Source organism: Salvelinus alpinus, chromosome 26 (assembly GCF_045679555.1).
Source record: "Salvelinus alpinus chromosome 26, SLU_Salpinus.1, whole genome shotgun sequence".
NCBI lineage: Eukaryota > Metazoa > Chordata > Actinopteri > Salmoniformes > Salmonidae > Salvelinus > Salvelinus alpinus.
In genome coordinates, this window is record NC_092111.1 from 31,453,862 (window position 1) to 31,479,300 (window position 25,439).

Here is a 25,439-nt window from a genome sequence, read left to right on the forward strand (position 1 = left end):
ACTATTTAGTTGTAAAATGTTGAACTTGTCCTTTAAAAAGGGGCAATCTGCAGTTGCTACATCCATTTTTGGACTTGAAGAATATAAGTTATACTCCATCAGAACCCAAAATATAAACTTGTTTAACAAAGTAAATGTAGACAAACACTAAAGAGCCTCAAAACATGGTTAAAACTATCATTTGGATGGTCAGTCCTTGCATCCATAGCTTTGTCTATGAATTTGAGAGTGGTTACATTTCTCCAGCACCATCCCTCAGCTTTTTACCAAAACAGTGGGGAAAATGCTTTGTTATTGTTCCAACTGCTGATTGCCACTTTAACTATGTGGACTATTTTAACTTCTCTTCAATACTCAGTTTATCACTGCCAAAAACAGAACATACACCTTATGTGGTTGTAAATTTGTATCTATGGTTGCTGTCAACTCCTCTCACAGCCGCCGATGCCATTGACGACACACACACATCATTACGCTATAGAAACCCATGTTGACAACAGAGTCAAGCTTTCAGACTACAATATGGAAGCAAACCGCTTGTAAAGAAAAAATGACTCCAGTAATCGTTGTAGCTGTATTGTAGTACTGTTATATCTACACCAGAACACTTAGGCATGAACATACATGAATAATAGTAGTGGAATAAAAGTGTCCTTTAAAATCCATTATCTCACAACTTCTACAACCCATTTCTACAGAAATATTAGCACTGTATGTGGTCTGCTAAAACATCTGCTAAATGGGGTACATTGGTCTGCTGTGTGGGAGTGGGTGGCTGTGCATGTGTCTGTCTGTGATTCTGTGTGTGAGTGTCTGTGTGTGTGAGCCTGTGACAGTGTGTGAGTCTATAACTCAGTGTACATGTGTGTGTGTGTGTGTATATGAGGTAGACTCTGGGCGTAGGAAACAGAGTCAAGCAGCACATGCGACTGGAGGATCCAACGTGGGTGGGTGAACACATGTGGCCTGCTGGATTAGGAAGTGGTAGGCCACATCTTTTTATTATGGAGATGTCTCTGTAATCCCCCTCTCTCTCTTGGGAGTGGGGAGGCCCTCTAACTTTCCTCCCCGGCCCTCAGTCGCCTCCCCATCACTCCCTCAAACACGCGCACACACACACACACCTCAAAACTCGCCCTAGAGTGTATAATAATTAGCATCAGGACCAACCCAAAGGTATTTTCTGCACCAAAACCTCAGAATTTTTTAGTCACCAGTGAGCGAACATGTTCCGTAATATCATGTTCTGCCCAAGTAGGCCAAAGCCCAGGAACCCCTGAAGAACTCCCTGCTTTCATTAAATATCATTTCACTCCTTATTTTTTATCTCTGGTGTCATTGTCATCGTTGCAGCGGTGGAGTGGTGCGTCCTCCTAGTCTTAGGCCAGCATCCCAAATGGAACCCTATTCCCTTCATAGTGCACTACTTTTGGCCAGAGCCCTATGGGAGCCCTGGTCAAAAGTAGTGCACTATTTAGGGAATAGGGTACCATTTGGGACACATATTGCAGTAGCTCTACCCACATTCAGTTGTATCAGGCTGCCAGTTAAAACATGAATCAACTGGAGGGAAATATTGTAACTTTGTCAGATATTGGCAGGATACATAAAAAAAAAAGGTGCTTTGAAAACGTTTTTATTTTGGCTCTGTTGAGACCCAAAACACAATTCTAAATCAGACTGTTGTTAAATATATAGACATATACATCACACGAATCCAGTATATGTATCCCGTGGGGAACAGTTATAGGTCATATCAACCTAGATCAGACACTTTGTGAATACAGGCCCTGTACTCAACAGATTTATAGACCTGTACCTGGGAGTGATTTTACCTGGCAGTGGAAGACATACTCAGGTGTGTTCTTGTTAAACTTCATGTTCCAGACCAGAGCTACACCGTCAGGCTCGTGAGGAGCATCCTCGTTGTTGTTGTAGGACGCCACCAACAGCTCTGGGTACTGGGAAGGAAGAGGAAGGGGAGGAAAAAGAGAGGGGACAAGATCAAATAAAATGGAGAGAGAGAGGAGCGGAAGGAAAAAGAGAGGGGACAAGATCAAATAAAATGGAGAGAGAGAGGAGCGGAAGGAAAAAGAGAGGGAACAAGATCAAATAAAATGGAGAGAGAGAGGAGCGGAAGGAAAAAGAGAGGGGACAAGATCAAATAAAATGGAGAGAGAGAGGAGCGGAAGGAAAAAGAGAGGGGACAAGATCAAATAAAATGGAGAGAGAGAGGAGCGGAAGGAAAAAGACAGGGGACAAGATCAAATAAAATGGAGCGATAGAGGAGCGGAAGGAAAAAGAGAGGGGACAAGATCAAATAAAATGGAGCGATAGAGGAGCGGAAGGAAAAAGAGAGGGGACAAGATCAAATAAAATGGAGCGATAGAGGAGCGGAAGGAAAAAGAGAGGGGACAAGATCAAATAAAATGGAGAGAGAGAGGAGCGGAGGAAAAAGAGAGGGGACAAGATCAAATAAAATGGAGCGATAGAGGAGCGGAGGAAAAAGAGAGGGGACAAGATCAAATAAAATGGAGAGAGAGAGACACCTGACACCTGAAACCCCACCTCTTTAAGGAATACCTAGGATAGGATAAAGTAATCCTTCTAACCCCCCCCCCCTTAAAAGAGTTAGATGCACTATTGTAAAGTGGTTGTTCCACTGGATATCATAAGGTGAATGCACCAATTTGTAAGTCGCTCTGGATAAGAGCGTCTGCTAAATGACTTTGTAAATGTAAATGTAAATAAAATGGAGCGATAGAGGAGCGGAAGGAAAAAGAGAGGGGACAAGATCAAATAAAATGGAGAGATAGAGGAGCGGAAGGAAAGACAGAAAATTAAAGGAGGATCAGGGGAGGAGGAAGAGGGTGGAGAGGAGGAAGAGGGTGGAGAGGACAGAAGCTAAAATACAATGATTGTCGAGTCAGTGATGACACACACAGACACATACACCCTCTGTCCAAAACACACACACGGGTACTTGCGGTGTAGGGTGAAGTTACACCTAAATGCTATTCTTGGGTCAGTTTAGCATTTTCCCCACTATTGATAAGGTTAGGATTGGGGAGGGGAAGCTGATCCTATAACTGTACATAGGGGAAACTTCACCCCAAAGCAGTCCTTACCTGAGGGGACCAGTCCAGACAGGTGATGACTCGATGTTTGGACCAGTGATTGTCATAGAACAACCTACTGAGGGACAGACTGGACCCGCCTTGTAATTCCTGTGGCCAATAGAAACAGGGGTCAGAGGTCACTGGGTGATGTCATTGTAAGTGAGGTCAAATGGGGTTTTGAGAGGATGATGACATCATGAGAAGGGCATGTGTTTGAAGAACAATGAGGAGTCACGTCCTGATTGACACCAAAGGCATTACTCCATGAGGCCATTAGCAGCCCCATAGGCATGCATACACACACCATGTTCCTTCTACAGACCTCACAACAGATAGACACACACACTCACCAAATACCCTTCACCTGAAACACACGCACATTCTTACCCCTCCTTGTCATCCAGGTCTTGTCCGCTGTAGTCGAAGAAGATGTCTGAGTCCTGGGCCAGGGCTCTCTCCATCACCCTGATGCTGCAGTCAAAGAAACTGAGGAACTCCTCTGATTTGAGGATCTGCTGCTTCTCTTCCTCTGTCAGCTCCCTGCAGGGGTAGCCTGACACACACACACACAGACATGAATACATACGCATGCAGGCACACAGACATACAAGTATGCACACACACACACACACACACACACACACACACACACACACACACACACACACACAGAGGAAGAGGTCAAAATAGGTAAACAACAATATGCAGAGACACACACAACTCAAACACAGCCATCTGTGGTAGCCTGAGTCACAAATAAATAAACACACAACACTCACACTCTTAGAAATATAACTACACACTTGTCATGCCAAACACCCACCCATTCCCAAACTACTGCCCTGAACTGGCACTAAATACACTACAGTGAGTGTATACCCAAATAAACATGATTCAAACTCCACACACACAAAGACAACAGTCTGGTTGCAAATATATTCTGTCGATACACTACCTCATTTAACAACTACAATAGTTCTAGATCATTACACCAAATCACTGAAGTCACTTCCATCAAGGAGAGAGTAAAGTCTTCGATACAATAAACTACCTCATACATCATAGTAGTAAATTACCAGCTGCAAAATAATTCACTTGGTAAATAAGAATAAACAAAGTCCTCTGAGGTCCTCCTCCTCCTCCTCCTCCTCCTCCTCCTCCTCCTCCTCCTCCTCCTCCTCCTCCCCTGTAATAATGGCAGGCCCAGTGAGATGCTGGTTGTGATGTCCCTCTGCATGATGTCATTTTGTCTATCCCTATGCAGTCCCCATTACAAGGCTGACTCTTTGATCTCAGACCACTTGATTCTCTGGGTTCTGTTTCTGACAACTCATAAGGACGACAAAGGGGTGATCAAAGTCAGGGTACACAGGAACCCTGGGCGTGTGTAAGGGTGTGAGTGTGCCTATATCTCTGTGTGTTTAAACAGGGCCAGCCCCTGGCCTCAACAAAGACGCATTCTACCCTCCTTTAGTGAAGTTATTTACTCCTTGCACCAGCCTTGCCTCACAAAGAATGCCCTCTCAGTCCCCCTCTCCGTCCCCCTCTCTGCACCCCTCTCCGTCCCCCTCTCAGTCTCCTCCGTTGTCTTTGAAGTCCGACAGAGGGGTCAAGTGACACGTTTTTAATCAGGTCTGACCCTCAGTGCCACGGGCCGATAAGCTGGACCTCGGCCACAGAGATTGGCATCCGATACGCCAGCGGGTGTCACACGCGAGTGACCGCTCACTCACGCTTCAACGGCTTTGTTTAGTGACAGTTTGACTGGAGATGTGGGAGATGAAAAGGCTAGTGCTAGGCTGAGGTCGTCTCCCAAATTACACCCTATTCCCTTTATAGTTCACTATTTTTGACCAGGGTCCATAGGTCTCTGGTCAAAAGCCATGCACTACGTAGGGAATAGGGTGCCATTTAGGATGCAAGCATTCCCTTCAGCTTAAACTGATGACTAGTAACATGACCAACCCCACTCCCTCCCAACATGATGACTAGTAACATGACCAACCCCACTCCCTCTCAACATGATGACTAGTAACATGACCAACCCCACTCCCTCTCAACATGACTAGTAACATGACCAACCCCACTCCCTCTCAACATGATGACTAGTAACATGACCAACCCCACTCCCTCTCAACATGATGACTAGTAACATGACCAACCCCACTCCCTCTCAACATGACTAGTAACATGACCAACCCCACTCCCTCTCTACATGATGACTAGTAACATGGCCAACCCCACTCCCTCTCAACATGATGACTAGTAACATGACCAACCCCACTCCCTCTCAACATGATGACTAGTAACATGACCAACCCCACTCCCTCTAAACATGATGACTAGTAACATGACCAACCCCACTCCCTCTCAACATGATGACTAGTAACATGACCAACCCCACTCCCTCTCAACATGATGACTAGTAACATGACCAACCCCACTCCCTCCCAACATGATGACTAGTAACATGACCAACTCCACTCCCTCCCAACATGATGACTAGTAACATTACCAACCCCACTCCCTCTCAACATGATGACTAGTAACATGACCAACCCCACTCCCTCTCAACATGATGACTAGTAACATGACCAACCCCACTCCCTCTCAACATGATGACTAGTAACATGACCAACCCCACTCCCTCTCAACATGATGACTAGTAACATGACCAACCCCACTCCCTCTAAACATGATGACTAGTAACATGACCAACCCCACTCCCTCTCAACATGATGACTAGTAACATGACCAACCCCACTCCCTCTAAACATGATGACTAGTAACATGACCAACCCCACTCCCTCTCAACATGATGACTAGTAACATGACCAACCCCACTCCCTCTCAACATGATGACTAGTAACATGACCAACCCCACTCCCTCTCAACATGATGACTAGTAACATGACCAACCCCACTCCCTCTCAACATGATGACTAGTAACATGACCAACCCCACTCCCTCTAAACATGATGACTAGTAACATGACCAACCCCACTCCCTCTCAACATGATGACTAGTAACATGACCAACCCCACTCCCTCCCAACATGATGACTAGTAACATGACCAACCCCACTCCCTCTCAACATGATGACTAGTAACATGACCAACCCCACTCCCTCTCAACATGATGACTAGTAACATGACCAACCCCACTCCCTCTCAACATGATGACTAGTAACATTACCAACCCCACTCCCTCTCAACATGATGACTAGTAACATGACCAACCCCACTCCCTCTCAACATGATGACTAGTAACATGACCAACCCCACTCCCTCTCAACATGATGACTAGTAACATGACCAACCCCACTCCCTCTCAACATGATGACTAGTAACATGACCAACCCCACTCCCTCTCAACATGATGATTAGTAACATGACCAACCCCACTCCCTCCCAACATGATGACTAGTAACATGACCAACCCCACTCCCTCTCAACATGATGACTAGTAACATGACCAACTCCACTCCCTCCCAACATGATGACTAGTAACATGACCAACCCCACTCCCTCTCAACATGACGACTAGTACCATGGCCAACCCCACTCCCTCTCAACATGATGACTAGTACCATGGCCAACCCCACTCCCTCTCTACATGATGACTAGTAACATGACCAACCCCACTCCCTCTCAACATGATGACTAGTAACATGACCAACCCCACTCCCTCTCAACATGATGACTAGTACCATGGCCAACCCCACTCCCTCTCAACATGATGACTAGTACCATGGCCAACCCCACTCCCTCTCTACATGATGACTAGTAACATGACCAACCCCACTCCCTCTCAACATGATGACTAGTAACATGACCAACCCCACTCCCTCTCAACATGATGACTAGTACCATGGCCAACCCCACTCCCTCTCAACATGATGACTAGTAACATGACCAACCCCACTCCCTCTCAACATGATGACTAGTAACATGACCAACCCCACTCCCTCTCAACATGATGACTAGTACCATGGCCAACCCCACTCCCTCTCAACATGATGACTAGTACCATGGCCAACCCCACATGATGACTAGTAACATGACCAACCCCACTCCCTCTCAACATGATGACTAGTAACATGACCAACCCCACTCCCTCTCAACATGATGACTAGTACCATGGCCAACCCCACTCCCTCTCAACATGATGACTAGTAACATGACCAACCCAACTCCCTGTCAACATGATGACTAGTACCATGGCCAACCCCACTCCCTCTCAACATGATGACTAGTAACATGACCAACCCAACTCCCTGTCTACATGATGACTAGTAACATGACCAACCCCACTCCCTCTCAACATGATGACTAGTAACATGACCAACTCCACTCCCTCTCAACATGATGACTAGTAACATGACCAACCCCACTCCCTCCCAACATGATGACTAGTAACATGACCAACCCCACTCCCTCTAAACATGATGACTAGTAACATGACCAACCCCACTCCCTCCCAACATGATGACTAGTAACATGACCAACCCCACTCCCTCTCAACATGATGACTAGTAACATGACCAACCCCACTCCCTCCCAACATGATGACTAGTAACATGGCCAACCCCACTCCCTCTCAACATGATGACTAGTAACATGGCCAACCCCACTCCCTCTCAACATGATGACTAGTAGCATGACCAACCCCACTCCCTCTAAACATGATGACTAGTAACATGACCAACCCCACTCCCTCTAAACATGATGACTAGTAACATGGCCAACCCCACTCCCTCTCAACATGATGACTAGTAACATGACCAACCCCACTCCCTCCCAACATGATGACTAGTAACATGACCAACCCCACTCCCTCTAAACATGATGACTAGTAACATGACCAACCCCACTCCCTCCCAACATGATGACTAGTAACATGGCCAACCCCACTCCCTCTCAACATGATGACTAGTAACATGGCCAACCCCACTCCCTCTCAACATGATGACTAGTAACATGACCAACCCCACTCCCTCTCAACATGATGACTAGTAACATGACCAACCCCACTCCCTCTAAACATGATGACTAGTAACATGACCAACCCCACTCCCTCTCAACATGATGACTAGTAACATGACCAACCCCACTCCCTCTAAACATGATGACTAGTAACATGACCAACCCCACTCCATCTCAACATGATGACTAGTAACATGGCCAACCCCACTCCCTCTCAACATGATGACTAGTAACATTACCAACCCCACTCCCTCTCAACATGATGACTAGTAACATGGCCAACCCCACTCCCTCTCTACATGATGACTAGTAACATGACCAACCCCACTCCCTCTCAACATGATGACTAGTAACATGACCAACCCCACTCCCTCTCAACATGATGACTAGTAACATGGCCAACCCCACTCCCTCTCAACATGATGACTAGTAACATTACCAACCCCACTCCCTCTCAACATGATGACTAGTAACATGGCCAACCCCACTCCCTCTCTACATGATGACTAGTAACATTACCAACCCCACTCCCTCCCAACATGATGACTAGTAACATGACCAACCCCACTCCCTCTCAACATGATGACTAGTAACATTACCAACCCCACTCCCTCTCAACATGATGACTAGTAACATGACCAACCCCACTCCCTCTCAACATGATGACTAGTAACATGACCAACCCCACTCCCTCTCTACATGATGACTAGTAACATGACCAACCCCACTCCCTCTCAACATGATGATTAGTAACATGACCAACTCCACTCCCTCTCAACATGATGACTAGTAACATGACCAACCCCACTCCCTCTCAACATGACTAGTAACATGACCAACCCCACTCCCTCTCAACATGATGACTAGTAACATGACCAACCCCACTCCCTCTCAACATGATGACTAGTAACATGACCAACCCCACTCCCTCTCAACATGATGACTAGTAACATGACCAACCCCACTCCCTCTCAACATGATGACTAGTAACATGACCAACCCCACTCCCTCTCAACATGATGACTAGTAACATTACCAACCCCACTCCCTCTCAACATGATGACTAGTAACATGACCAACCCCACTCCCTCTCAACATGATGACTAGTAACATGACCAACCCCACTCCCTCTCTACATGATGACTAGTAACATGACCAACCCCACTCCCTCTCAACATGATGATTAGTAACATGACCAACTCCACTCCCTCTCAACATGATGACTAGTAACATGACCAACCCCACTCCCTCTCAACATGACTAGTAACATGACCAACCCCACTCCCTCTCAACATGATGACTAGTAACATGACCAACCCCACTCCCTCTCTACATGATGACTAGTAACATGACCAACCCCACTCCCTCTCAACATGATGACTAGTAACATGACCAACCCCACTCCCTCTAAACATGATGACTAGTAACATGACCAACCCCACTCCCTCTCAACATGATGACTAGTACCATGGCCAACCCCACTCCCTCTCAACATGATGACTAGTAACATGACCAACCCCACTCCCTCCCAACATGATGACTAGTAACATTACCAACCCCACTCCCTCTCAACATGATGACTAGTAACATGACCAACCCCACTCCCTCTCAACATGATGACTAGTAACATGACCAACCCCACTCCCTCTCAACATGATGACTAGTACCATGGCCAACCCCACTCCCTCTCAACATGATGACTAGTAACATGACCAACCCCACTCCCTCTCAACATGATGACTAGTACCATGGCCAACCCCACTCCCTCTCAACATGATGACTAGTAACATGACCAACCCCACTCCCTCTCAACATGATGACTAGTACCATGGCCAACCCCACTCCCTCTCAACATGATGACTAGTAACATTACCAACCCCACTCCCTCTCAACATGATGACTAGTAACATGGCCAACCCCACTCCCTCTCAACATGATGACTAGTAACATGACCAACCCCACTCCCTCTCAACATGATGACTAGTAACATGACCAACCCCACTCCCTCCCAACGTGATGACTAGTAACATGACCAACCCCACTCCCTCCCAACATGATGACTAGTAACATGACCAACCCCACTCCCTCTCTACATGATGACTAGTACCATGACCAACCCCACTCCCTGTCAACATGATGACTAGTAACATGGCCAACCCCACTCCCTCTCAACATGATGACTAGTAACATGACCAACTCCACTCCCTCCCAACATGATGACTAGTAACATTACCAACCCCACTCCCTCTCAACATGATGACTAGTAACATGACCAACCCCACTCCCTCTCAACATGATGACTAGTAACATGACCAACCCCACTCCCTCTAAACATGATGACTAGTAACATGACCAACCCCACTCCCTCTCAACATGATGACTAGTAACATGACCAACCCCACTCCCTCTCAACATGATGACTAGTAACATGACCAACCCCACTCCCTCCCAACATGATGACTAGTAACATGACCAACTCCACTCCCTCCCAACATGATGACTAGTAACATTACCAACCCCACTCCCTCTCAACATGATGACTAGTAACATGACCAACCCCACTCCCTCTCAACATGATGACTAGTAACATGACCAACCCCACTCCCTCTCAACATGATGACTAGTAACATGACCAACCCCACTCCCTCTCAACATGATGACTAGTAACATGACCAACCCCACTCCCTCTCAACATGATGACTAGTAACATGACCAACCCCACTCCCTCCCAACATGATGACTAGTAACATGACCAACTCCACTCCCTCCCAACATGATGACTAGTAACATTACCAACCCCACTCCCTCTCAACATGATGACTAGTAACATGACCAACCCCACTCCCTCTCAACATGATGACTAGTAACATGACCAACCCCACTCCCTCTCAACATGATGACTAGTAACATGACCAACCCCACTCCCTCTAAACATGATGACTAGTAACATGACCAACCCCACTCCCTCTCAACATGATGACTAGTAACATGACCAACCCCACTCCCTCTAAACATGATGACTAGTAACATGACCAACCCCACTCCCTCTCAACATGATGACTAGTAACATGACCAACCCCACTCCCTCTCAACATGATGACTAGTAACATGACCAACCCCACTCCCTCTCAACATGATGACTAGTAACATGACCAACCCCACTCCCACTCAACATGATGACTAGTAACATGACCAACCCCACTCCCTCTAAACATGATGACTAGTAACATGACCAACCCCACTCCCTCTCAACATGATGACTAGTAACATGACCAACCCCACTCCCTCCCAACATGATGACTAGTAACATGACCAACCCCACTCCCTCTCAACATGATGACTAGTAACATGACCAACCCCACTCCCTCTCAACATGATGACTAGTAACATGACCAACCCCACTCCCTCTCTACATGATGACTAGTAACATGACCAACCCCACTCCCTCTCAACATGATGACTAGTAACATGACCAACCCCACTCCCTCTCAACATGATGACTAGTAACATGACCAACCCCACTCCCTCTCAACATGATGACTAGTAACATGACCAACCCCACTCCCTCTCAACATGATGACTAGTAACATGACCAACCCCACTCCCTCTCAACATGATGACTAGTAACATGACCAACCCCACTCCCTCTCAACATGATGACTAGTAACATGACCAACCCCACTCCCTCTCAACATGATGACTAGTAACATGACCAACCCCACTCCCTCTCAACATGATGATTAGTAACATGACCAACCCCACTCCCTCCCAACATGATGACTAGTAACATGACCAACCCCACTCCCTCTCAACATGATGACTAGTAACATGACCAACTCCACTCCCTCCCAACATGATGACTAGTAACATGACCAACCCCACTCCCTCTCAACATGATGACTAGTACCATGGCCAACCCCACTCCCTCTCAACATGATGACTAGTACCATGGCCAACCCCACTCCCTCTCTACATGATGACTAGTAACATGACCAACCCCACTCCCTCTCAACATGATGACTAGTAACATGACCAACCCCACTCCCTCTCAACATGATGACTAGTAACATGACCAACCCCACTCCCTCTCAACATGATGACTAGTAACATGACCAACCCCACTCCCTCTCAACATGATGACTAGTAACATGACCAACCCCACTCCCTCTAAACATGATGACTAGTAACATGACCAACCCCACTCCCTCTCAACATGATGACTAGTAACATGACCAACCCCACTCCCTCTCAACATGATGACTAGTAACATGACCAACCCCACTCCCTCTAAACATGATGACTAGTAACATGACCAACCCCACTCCCTCTCAACATGATGACTAGTAACATGACCAACCCCACTCCCTCCCAACATGATGACTAGTAACATGACCAACCCCACTCCCTCTCAACATGATGACTAGTAACATGACCAACCCCACTCCCTCTCAACATGATGACTAGTAACATGACCAACCCCACTCCCTCTCTACATGATGACTAGTAACATGACCAACCCCACTCCCTCTCAACATGATGACTAGTAACATGACCAACCCCACTCCCTCTCAACATGATGACTAGTAACATGACCAACCCCACTCCCTCTCAACATGATGACTAGTAACATTACCAACCCCACTCCCTCTCAACATGATGACTAGTAACATGACCAACCCCACTCCCTCTCAACATGATGACTAGTAACATGACCAACCCCACTCCCTCTCAACATGATGACTAGTAACATGACCAACCCCACTCCCTCTCAACATGATGACTAGTAACATGACCAACCCCACTCCCTCTCAACATGATGATTAGTAACATGACCAACCCCACTCCCTCCCAACATGATGACTAGTAACATGACCAACCCCACTCCCTCTCAAAATGATGACTAGTAACATGACCAACTCCACTCCCTCCCAACATGATGACTAGTAACATGACCAACCCCACTCCCTCTCAACATGATGACTAGTACCATGGCCAACCCCACTCCCTCTCAACATGATGACTAGTACCATGGCCAACCCCACTCCCTCTCTACATGATGACTAGTAACATGACCAACCCCACTCCCTCTCAACATGATGACTAGTAACATGACCAACCCCACTCCCTCTCAACATGATGACTAGTACCATGGCCAACCCCACTCCCTCTCAACATGATGACTAGTACCATGGCCAACCCCACTCCCTCTCTACATGATGACTAGTAACATGACCAACCCCACTCCCTCTCAACATGATGACTAGTAACATGACCAACCCCACTCCCTCTCAACATGATGACTAGTACCATGGCCAACCCCACTCCCTCTCAACATGATGACTAGTAACATGACCAACCCCACTCCCTCTCAACATGATGACTATTAACATGACCAACCCCACTCCCTCTCAACATGATGACTAGTACCATGGCCAACCCCACTCCCTCTCAACATGATGACTAGTACCATGGCCAACCCCACTCCCTCTCTACATGATGACTAGTAACATGACCAACCCCACTCCCTCTCAACATGATGACTAGTAACATGACCAACCCCACTCCCTCTCAACATGATGACTAGTACCATGGCCAACCCCACTCCCTCTCAACATGATGACTAGTAACATGACCAACCCAACTCCCTGTCAACATGATGACTAGTACCATGGCCAACCCCACTCCCTCTCAACATGATGACTAGTAACATGACCAACCCAACTCCCTGTCTACATGATGACTAGTAACATGACCAACCCCACTCCCTCTCAACATGATGACTAGTAACATGACCAACTCCACTCCCTCTCAACATGATGACTAGTAACATGACCAACCCCACTCCCTCCCAACATGATGACTAGTAACATGACCAACCCCACTCCCTCTAAACATGATGACTAGTAACATGACCAACCCCACTCCCTCCCAACATGATGACTAGTAACATGACCAACCCCACTCCCTCTCAACATGATGACTAGTAACATGACCAACCCCACTCCCTCCCAACATGATGACTAGTAACATGGCCAACCCCACTCCCTCTCAACATGATGACTAGTAACATAGCCAACCCCACTCCCTCTCAACATGATGACTAGTAACATGACCAACCCCACTCCCTCTAAACATGATGACTAGTAACATGACCAACCCCACTCCCTCTAAACATGATGACTAGTAACATGGCCAACCCCACTCCCTCTCAACATGATGACTAGTAACATGACCAACCCCACTCCCTCCCAACATGATGACTAGTAACATGACCAACCCCACTCCCTCTAAACATGATGACTAGTAACATGACCAACCCCACTCCCTCCCAACATGATGACTAGTAACATGGCCAACCCCACTCCCTCTCAACATGATGACTAGTAACATGGCCAACCCCACTCCCTCTCAACATGATGACTAGTAACATGACCAACCCCACTCCCTCTAAACATGATGACTAGTAACATGACCAACCCCACTCCCTCTCAACATGATGACTAGTAACATGACCAACCCCACTCCCTCTAAACATGATGACTAGTAACATGACCAACCCCACTCCCTCTCAACATGATGACTAGTAACATGACCAACCCCACTCCCTCTAAACATGATGACTAGTAACATGACCAACCCCACTCCATCTCAACATGATGACTAGTAACATGGCCAACCCCACTCCCTCTCAACATGATGACTAGTAACATTACCAACCCCACTCCCTCTCAACATGATGACTAGTAACATGGCCAACCCCACTCCCTCTCTACATGATGACTAGTAACATGACCAACCCCACTCCCTCTCAACATGATGACTAGTAACATGACCAACCCCACTCCCTCTCAACATGATGACTAGTAACATGGCCAACCCCACTCCCTCTCAACATGATGACTAGTAACATTACCAACCCCACTCCCTCTCAACATGATGACTAGTAACATGGCCAACCCCACTCCCTCTCAACATGATGACTAGTAACATGACCAACCCCACTCCCTCTAAACATGATGACTAGTAACATGACCAACCCCACTCCCTCTCAACATGATGACTAGTAACATGACCAACCCCACTCCCTCTAAACATGATGACTAGTAACATGACCAACCCCACTCCCTCTCAACATGATGACTAGTAACATGACCAACCCCACTCCCTCTAAACATGATGACTAGTAACATGACCAACCCCACTCCATCTCAACATGATGACTAGTAACATGGCCAACCCCACTCCCTCTCAACATGATGACTAGTAACATTACCAACCCCACTCCCTCTCAACATGATGACTAGTAACATGGCCAACCCCACTCCCTCTCTACATGATGACTAGTAACATGACCAACCCCACTCCCTCTCAACATGATGACTAGTAACATGACCAACCCCACTCCCTCTCAACATGATGACTAGTAACATGGCCAACCCCACTCCCTCTCAACATGATGACTAGTAACATTACCAACCCCACTCCCTCTCAACATGATGACTAGTAACATGGCCAACCCCACTCCCTCTCTACATGATGACTAGTAACATGACCAACCCCACTCCCTCCCAACATGATGACTAGTAACATGACCAACCCCACTCCCTCTCAACATGATGACTAGTAACATGACTAGTAACATGACCAACCCCACTCCCTCTAAACATGATGACTAGTAACATGACCAACCCCACTCCCTCTCAACATGATGACTAGTACCATGGCCAACCCCACTCCCTCTCAACATGATGACTAGTAACATGACCAACCCCACTCCCTCCCAACATGATGACTAGTAACATTACCAACCCCACTCCCTCTCAACATGATGACTAGTAACATGACCAACCCCACTCCCTCTCAACATGATGACTAGTAACATGACCAACCCCACTCCCTCTCAACATGATGACTAGTACCATGGCCAACCCCACTCCCTCTCAACATGATGACTAGTAACATGACCAACCCCACTCCCTCTCAACATGATGACTAGTACCATGGCCAACCCCACTCCCTCTCAACATGATGACTAGTAACATGACCAACCCCACTCCCTCTCAACATGATGACTAGTACCATGGCCAACCCCACTCCCTCTCAACATGATGACTAGTAACATTACCAACCCCACTCCCTCTCAACATGATGACTAGTAACATGGCCAACCCCACTCCCTCTCAACATGATGACTAGTAACATGACCAACCCCACTCCCTCTCAACATGATGACTAGTAACATGACCAACCCCACTCCCTCCCAACATGATGACTAGTAACATGACCAACCCCACTCCCTCCCAACATGATGACTAGTAACATGACCAACCCCACTCCCTCTCTACATGATGACTAGTAACATGACCAACTCCACTCCCTCCCAACATGATGACTAGTAACATTACCAACCCCACTCCCTCTCAACATGATGACTAGTAACATGACCAACCCCACTCCCTCCCAACATGATGACTAGTAACATGACCAACCCCACTCCCTCTCAACATGATGACTAGTAACATGACCAACTCCACTCCCTCCCAACATGATGACTAGTAACATGACCAACCCCACTCCCTCTAAACATGATGACTAGTAACATGACCAACCCCACTCCCTCTAAACATGATGACTAGTAACATGACCAACCCCACTCCCTCTCAACATGATGACTAGTAACATGACCAACTCCACTCCCTCCCAACATGATGACTAGTAACATGACCAACCCCACTCCCTCTAAACATGATGATTAGTAACATGACCAACCCCACTCCCTCTCAACATGATGACTAGTAACATGACCAACTCCACTCCCTCCCAACACGATGACTAGTAACATGACCAACCCCACTCCCTCTCAACATGATGACTAGTAACATGACCAACCCCACTCCCTCTCAACATGATGACTAGTACCATGGCCAACCCCACTCCCTCTCTACATGATGACTAGTAACATGACCAACCCCACTCCCTCTCAACATGATGACTAGTAACATGACCAACCCCACTCCCTCTCAACATGATGACTAGTACCATGGCCAACCCCACTCCCTCTCAACATGATGACTAGTAACATGACCAACCCCACTCCCTGTCAACATGATGACTAGTAACATGACCAACCCCACTCCCTCTCTACATGATGACTAGTAACATGACCAACCCCACTCCCTCTCAACATGATGACTAGTAACATGACCAACTCCACTCCCTCTCAACATGATGACTAGTAACATGACCAACCCCACTCCCTCTAAACATGATGACTAGTAACATGGCCAACCCCACTCCCTCTCAACATGATGACTAGTAACATGACCAACCCCACTCCCTCTCAACATGATGACTAGTAACATGACCAACCCCACTCCCTCTCAACATGATGACTAGTAACATTACCAACCCCACTCCCTCTCAACATGATGACTAGTAACATTACCAACCCCACTCCCTCTCAACATGATGACTAGTAACATGACCAACCCCACTCCCTCTCAACATGATGACTAGTAACATGACCAACCCCACTCCCTCTCAACATGATGACTAGTAACATGGCCAACCCCACTCCCTCCCAACATGATGACTAGTAACATTACCAACCCCACTCCCTCTCAACATGATGACTAGTAACATGGCCAACCCCACTCCCTCTCAACATGATGACTAGTAACATGACCAACCCCACTCCCTCTCAACATGATGACTAGTAACATGACCAACCCCACTCCCTCTCAACATGATGACTAGTACCATGACCAACCCCACTCCCTCTCAACATGATGACTAGTAACATGACCAACCCCACTCCCTCTCTACATGATGACTAGTAACATGACCAACCCCACTCCCTCTCAACATGATGACTAGTAACATGGCCAACCCCACTCCCTCTCAACATGACTAGTAACATGGCCAACCCCACTCCCTCTCTACATGATGACTAGTAACATGACCAACCCCACTCCCTCTCAACATGATGACTAGTAACATGACCAACCCCACTCCCTCTCAACATGATGACTAGTACCATGACCAACCCCACTCCCTCTCAACATGATGACTAGTAACATGACCAACCCCACTCCCTCTCTACATGATGACTAGTAACATGACCAACCCCACTCCCTCTCAACATGATGACTAGTAACATGGCCAACCCCACTCCCTCTCAACATGACTAGTAACATGACCAACCCCACTCCCTCCCAACATGATGACTAGTAACATGACCAACCCCACTCCCTCTCAACATGATGACTAGTAACATGACCAACCCCACTCCCTCTAAACATGATGACTAGTAACATGACCAACCCCACTCCCTCCCAACATGATGACTAGTAACATGACCAACCCCACTCCCTCTCAACATGATGACTAGTAACATTACCAACCCCACTCCCTCTCAACATGATGACTAGTAACATGACCAACCCCACTCCCTCTCAACATGATGACTAGTAACATGACCAACCCCACTCCCTCTCTACATGATGACTAGTAACATGACCAACCCCACTCCCTCTCAACATGATGATTAGTAACATGACCAACTCCACTCCCTCTCAACATGATGACTAGTAACATGACCAACCCCACTCCCTCTCAACATGATGACTAGTAACATGACCAACCCCACTCCCTCTCAACATGATGACTAGTAACATGACCAACCCCACTCCCTCTCTACATGATGACTAGTAACATGACCAACCCCACTCCCTCTCAACATGATGACTAGTAACATGACCAACCCCACTCCCTCTCAACATGATGACTAGTAACATTACCAACCCCACTCCCTCTCAACATGACTAGTAACATGGCCAACCCCACTCCCTCTCTACATGATGACTAGTAACATGACCAACCCCACTCCCTCTCAACATGATGACTAGTAACATGACCAACCCCACTCCCTCTCAACATGATGACTAGTACCATGACCAACCCCACTCCCTCTCAACATGATGACTAGTAACATGACCAACCCCACTCCCTCTCTACATGATGACTAGTAACATGACCAACCCCACTCCCTCTCAACATGATGACTAGTAACATGGCCAACCCCACTCCCTCTCAACATGACTAGTAACATGACCAACCCCACTCCCTCCCAACATGATGACTAGTAACATGACCAACCCCACTCCCTCTCAACATGATGACTAGTAACATGACCAACCCCACTCCCTCTAAACATGATGACTAGTAACATGACCAACCCCACTCCCTCCCAACATGATGACTAGTAACATGACCAACCCCACTCCCTCTCAACATGATGACTAGTAACATTACCAACCCCACTCCCTCTCAACATGATGACTAGTAACATGACCAACCCCACTCCCTCTCAACATGATGACTAGTAACATGACCAACCCCACTCCCTCTCTACATGATGACTAGTAACATGACCAACCCCACTCCCTCTCAACATGATGATTAGTAACATGACCAACTCCACTCCCTCTCTACATGATGACTAGTAACATGACCAACCCCACTCCCTCTCAACATGATGACTAGTAACATGACCAACCCCACTCCCTCTAAACATGATGACTAGTAACATGACCAACCCCACTCCCTCTCAACATGATGACTAGTACCATGGCCAACCCCACTCCCTCTCAACATGATGACTAGTAACATGACCAACCCCACTCCCTCCCAACATGACTAGTAACATTACCAACCCCACTCCCTCTCAACATGATGACTAGTAACATGACCAACCCCACTCCCTCTCAACATGATGACTAGTAACATGACCAACCCCACTCCCTCTCAACATGATGACTAGTACCATGGCCAACCCCACTCCCTCTCAACATGATGACTAGTAACATGACCAACCCCACTCCCTCTCAACATGATGACTAGTACCATGGCCAACCCCACTCCCTCTCAACATGATGACTAGTAACATGACCAACCCCACTCCCTCTCAACATGATGACTAGTACCATGGCCAACCCCACTCCCTCTCAACATGATGACTAGTAACATTACCAACCCCACTCCCTCTCAACGTGATGACTAGTAACATGGCCAACCCCACTCCCTCTCAACGTGATGACTAGTAACATGACCAACCCCACTCCCTCTCAACATGATGACTAGTAACATGACCAACCCCACTCCCTCCCAACATGATGACTAGTAACATGACCAACCCCACTCCCTCCCAACATGATGACTAGTAACATGACCAACCCCACTCCCTCTCTACATGATGACTAGTACCATGACCAACCCCACTCCCTCTCAACATGATGACTAGTAACATGGCCAACCCCACTCCCTCTCAACATGATGACTAGTAACATGACCAACTCCACTCCCTCCCAACATGATGACTAGTAACATGACCAACCCCACTCCCTCTCAACATGATGACTAGTAACATGACCAACTCCACTCCCTCCCAACATGATGACTAGTAACATGACCAACCCCACTCCCTCTCAACATGATGACTAGTAACATGACCAACCCCACTCCCTCTCAACATGATGACTAGTACCATGGCCAACCCCACTCCCTCTCTACATGATGACTAGTAACATGACCAACCCCACTCCCTCTCAACATGATGACTAGTAACATGACCAACCCCACTCCCTCTCAACATGATGACTAGTACCATGGCCAACCCCACTCCCTCTCAACATGATGACTAGTAACATGACCAACCCCACTCCCTGTCAACATGATGACTAGTAACATGACCAACCCCACTCCCTCTCAACATGATGACTAGTAACATGACCAACCCCACTCCCTCTCAACATGATGACTAGTAACATGACCAACCCCACTCCCTCTCAACATGATGACTAGTAACATGGCCAACCCCACTCCCTCTCTACATGATGACTAGTAACATGACCAACCCCACTCCCTCTCAACATGATGACTAGTAACATGACCAACCCCACTCCCTCTCAACATGATGACTAGTACCATGACCAACCCCACTCCCTCTCAACATGATGACTAGTAACATGACCAACCCCACTCCCTCTCTACATGATGACTAGTAACATGACCAACCCCACTCCCTCTCAACATGATGACTAGTAACATGGCCAACCCCACTCCCTCTCAACATGACTAGTAACATTACCAACCTCACTCCCTCTCAACATGATGACTAGTAACATTACCAACCCCACTCCCTCTCAACATGATGACTAGTAACATGACCAACCCCACTCCCTCTCAACATGATGACTAGTAACATGACCAACCCCACTCCCTCTAAACATGACTAGTAACATGACCAACCCCACTCCCTCTCAACATGATGATTAGTAACATGACCAACCCCACTCCCTCTCAACATGATGACTAGTAACATGACCAACCCCACTCCCTCTCAACATGATGACTAGTAACATGACCAACCCCACACCCTCTCAACATGATGACTAGTAACATGACCAACCCCACTCCCTCTCAACATGATGACTAGTAACATGACCAACCCCACTCCCTCTAAACATGATGACTAGTAACATGACCAACCCCACTCCCTCTCAACATGATGACTAGTAACATGACCAACTCCACTCCCTCCCAACATGATGACTAGTAACATGACCAACCCCACTCCCTCTAAACATGATGATTAGTAACATGACCAACCCCACTCCCTCTCAACATGATGACTAGTAACATGACCAACTCCACTCCCTCCCAACATGATGACTAGTAACATGACCAACCCCACTCCCTCTCAACATGATGACTAGTAACATGACCAACCCCACTCCCTCTCAACATGATGACTAGTACCATGGCCAACCCCACTCCCTCTCTACATGATGACTAGTAACATGACCAACCCCACTCCCTCTCAACATGATGACTAGTAACATGACCAACCCCACTCCCTCTCAACATGATGACTAGTACCATGGCCAACCCCACTCCCTCTCAACATGATGACTAGTAACATGACCAACCCCACTCCCTGTCAACATGATGACTAGTAACATGACCAACCCCACTCCCTCTCTACATGATGACTAGTAACATGACCAACCCCACTCCCTCTCAACATGATGACTAGTAACATGACCAACTCCACTCCCTCTCAACATGATGACTAGTAACATGACCAACCCCACTCCCTCTAAACATGATGACTAGTAACATGGCCAACCCCACTCCCTCTCAACATGATGACTAGTAACATGACCAACCCCACTCCCTCTCAACATGATGACTAGTAACATGACCAACCCCACTCCCTCTCAACATGATGACTAGTAACATTACCAACCCCACTCCCTCTCAACATGATGACTAGTAACATTACCAACCCCACTCCCTCTCAACATGATGACTAGTAACATGACCAACCCCACTCCCTCTCAACATGATGACTAGTAACATGACCAACCCCACTCCCTCTCAACATGATGACTAGTAACATGGCCAACCCCACTCCCTCCCAACATGATGACTAGTAACATTACCAACCCCACTCCCTCTCAACATGATGACTAGTAACATGACCAACCCCACTCCCTCTCAACATGATGACTAGTAACATGACCAACCCCACTCCCTCTCAACATGATGACTAGTACCATGACCAACCCCACTCCCTCTCAACATGATGACTAGTAACATGACCAACCCCACTCCCTCTCTACATGATGACTAGTAACATGACCAACCCCACTCCCTCTCAACATGATGACTAGTAACATGGCCAACCCCACTCCCTCTCAACATGACTAGTAACATGGCCAACCCCACTCCCTCTCTACATGATGACTAGTAACATGACCAACCCCCCTCCCTCTCAACATGATGACTAGTAACATGACCAACCCCACTCCCTCTCAACATGATGACTAGTACCATGACCAACCCCACTCCCTCTCAACATGATGACTAGTAACATGACCAACCCCACTCCCTCTCTACATGATGACTAGTAACATGACCAACCCCACTCCCTCAACATGATGACTAGTAACATGGCCAACCCCACTCCCTCTCAACATGACTAGTAACATGACCAACCCCACTCCCTCCCAACATGATGACTAGTAACATGACCAACCCCACTCCCTCTCAACATGATGACTAGTAACATGACCAACCCCACTCCCTCTAAACATGATGACTAGTAACATGACCAACCCCACTCCCTCCCAACATGATGACTAGTAACATGACCAACCCCACTCCCTCTCAACATGATGACTAGTAACATTACCAACCCCACTCCCTCTCAACATGATGACTAGTAACATGACCAACCCCACTCCCTCTCAACATGATGACTAGTAACATGACCAACCCCACTCCCTCTCTACATGATGACTAGTAACATGACCAACCCCACTCCCTCTCAACATGATGATTAGTAACATGACCAACTCCACTCCCTCTCAACATGATGACTAGTAACATGACCAACCCCACTCCCTCTCAACATGATGACTAGTAACATGACCAACCCCACTCCCTCTCAACATGACTAGTAACATGACCAACCCCACTCCCTCTCTACATGATGACTAGTAACATGACCAACCCCACTCCCTCTCAACATGATGACTAGTAACATGACCAACCCCACTCCCTCTAAACATGATGACTAGTAACATGACCAACCCCACTCCCTCTCAACATGATGACTAGTACCATGGCCAACCCCACTCCCTCTCAACATTATGACTAGTAACATGACCAACCCCACTCCCTCCCAACATGATGACTAGTAACATTACCAACCCCACTCCCTCTCAACATGATGACTAGTAACATGACCAACCCAACTCCCTCTCAACATGATGACTAGTAACATGACCAACCCCACTCCCTCTCAACATGATGACTAGTACCATGGCCAACCCCACTCCCTCTCAACATGATGACTAGTAACATGACCAACCCCACTCCCTCTCAACATGATGACTAGTACCATGGCCAACCCCACTCCCTCTCAACATGATGACTAGTAACATGACCAACCCCACTCCCTCTCAACATGATGACTAGTAACATGACCAACCCCACTCCCTCTCAACATGATGACTAGTAACATTACCAACCCCACTCGCTCTCAACATGACTAGTAACATGGCCAACCCCACTCCCTCTCTACATGATGACTAGTAACATGACCAACCCCACTCCCTCTCAACATGATGACTAGTAACATGACCAACCCCACTCCCTCTCAACATGATGACTAGTACCATGACCAACCCCACTCCCTCTCAACATGATGACTAGTAACATGACCAACCCCACTCCCTCTCTACATGATGACTAGTAACATGACCAACCCCACTCCCTCTCAACATGATGACTAGTAACATGGCCAACCCCACTCCCTCTCAACATGACTAGTAACATGACCAACCCCACTCCCTCCCAACATGATGACTAGTAACATGACCAACCCCACTCCCTCTCAACATGATGACTAGTAACATGACCAACCCCACTCCCTCTAAACATGATGACTAGTAACATGACCAACCCCACTCCCTCCCAACATGATGACTAGTAACATGACCAACCCCACTCCCTCTCAACATGATGACTAGTAACATTACCAACCCCACTCCCTCTCAACATGATGACTAGTAACATGACCAACCCCACTCCCTCTCAACATGATGACTAGTAACATGACCAACCCCACTCCCTCTCTACATGATGACTAGTAACATGACCAACCCCACTCCTTCTCAACATGATGATTAGTAACATGACCAACTCCACTCCCTCTCAACATGATGACTAGTAACATGACCAACCCCACTCCCTCTCAACATGATGACTAGTAACATGACCAACCCCACTCCCTCTCAACATGATGACTAGTAACATGACCAACCCCACTCCCTCTCTACATGATGACTAGTAACATGACCAACCCCACTCCCTCTCAACATGATGACTAGTAACATGACCAACCCCACTCCCTCTAAACATGATGACTAGTAACATGACCAACCCCACTCCCTCTCAACATGATGACTAGTACCATGGCCAACCCCACTCCCTCTCAACATGATGACTAGTAACATGACCAACCCCACTCCCTCCCAACATGACTAGTAACATTACCAACCCCACTCCCTCTCAACATGATGACTAGTAACATGACCAACCCCACTCCCTCTCAACATGATGACTAGTAACATGACCAACCCCACTCCCTCTCAACATGATGACTAGTACCATGGCCAACCCCACTCCCTCTCAACATGATGACTAGTAACATGACCAACCCCACTCCCTCTCAACATGATGACTAGTACCATGGCCAACCCCACTC

General features: G+C 47.3%; 1 pseudogene; it reads right to left on the reverse strand.

Moving 5' to 3' along the window:
• The window catches only part of LOC139554344 (cytoplasmic dynein 1 intermediate chain 1-like), a 131,480-nt pseudogene that overhangs the window by 74,136 nt on the left and 31,905 nt on the right, over window positions 1-25,439 (reverse strand).